We start from the raw sequence: 1,187 nt of genomic DNA, 5'->3' as shown, positions 1-1,187 counted from the left end.
AAAGCAAGAACAGGCCAAAAACTGGCCAAAACGGCCCAAAAACGGGCCAAAACTGGCCTTTTTTGGCTGCGCGAGCGAGCGGCGAGCGGCGGACAGCGAGCGAAGCGAGAGGCAGCACCGTCCCTGCTATACGAAAGCCCCATCCAGCCCTGTGCCACCCGGGGGGTTCCAGGGTGCTGAGATGGCTGACGTTTTGCTCCGCTCTCGACGGTCACCGCGCAACGCAAGAACAGGCCAAAAACTGGCCAAAACGGCCCAAAAACGGGCCAAAACTGGCCATTTTTGGCTGCGCGAGCGAAGCGGCGAGCGGCGGACAGCGAGCGAAGCGAGAGGCAGCACCGTCCCTGCTATACGAAAGCCCCATCCAGCCCTGTGCCACCCGGGGGGTTCCAGGGTGCTGAGATGGCTGACGTTTTGCTCCGCTCTCGACGGTCACCGCGCAACGCAAGAACAGGCCAAAAACTGGCCAAAACGGCCCAAAAACGGGCCAAAACTGGCCATTTTTGGCTGCGCGAGCGAGCGGCGAGCGGCGGACAGCGAGCGAAGCGAGAGGCAGCACCGTCCCTGCTATACGAAAGCCCCATCCAGCCCTGTGCCACCCGGGGGGTTCCAGGGTGCTGAGATGGCTGACATTTTGCTCCGCTCACGACGGTCGCCGCGGCACACAAGAACAGCCCAAAAACAGGCCAAAACAGCCCAAAAAACGGGCCAAAACTGGCCATTTTTGGCTGCGCGAGCGAGCAGCGAGCGGCGGACAGCGAGCGAAGCGAGAGGCAGCACCGTCCCTGCTATACGAAAGCCCCATCCAGCCCTGTGCCACCCGGGGGGTTCCAGGGTGCTGAGATGGCTGACGTTTTGCTCCGCTCACGACGGTCGCCGCGGCACGCAAGAACAGGCAAAAACTGGCCAAAAACAGCCCAAAAACGGGCCAAAACTGGCCATTTTTTGCTGCGCGAGCGAGCGGAGAGCGGCGAACAGCGAGCGAAGCGCGAGGCAGCACCGTCCCTGCTATACGAAAGCCCCATCCAGCCCTGTGCCACCCGGGGGGTTCCAGGGTGCTGAGATGGCTGACATTTTGCTCCGCTCACCGACGGTCACCGCGCCACACAAGAACAGCCCAAAAACAGGCCAAAACAGCCCAAAAACGGGCCAAAACTGGCCATTTTTGGCTGCGCGAGCGAGCGGCG

The sequence above is a fragment of the Musa acuminata genome, unplaced genomic scaffold (assembly GCF_036884655.1).
Source record: "Musa acuminata AAA Group cultivar baxijiao unplaced genomic scaffold, Cavendish_Baxijiao_AAA HiC_scaffold_513, whole genome shotgun sequence".
In the NCBI taxonomy this organism is placed as follows: domain Eukaryota; kingdom Viridiplantae; phylum Streptophyta; class Magnoliopsida; order Zingiberales; family Musaceae; genus Musa; species Musa acuminata.
The sequence above is the reverse complement of the archived record's forward strand: the minus strand, read 5'-3'. Positions refer to the sequence as shown.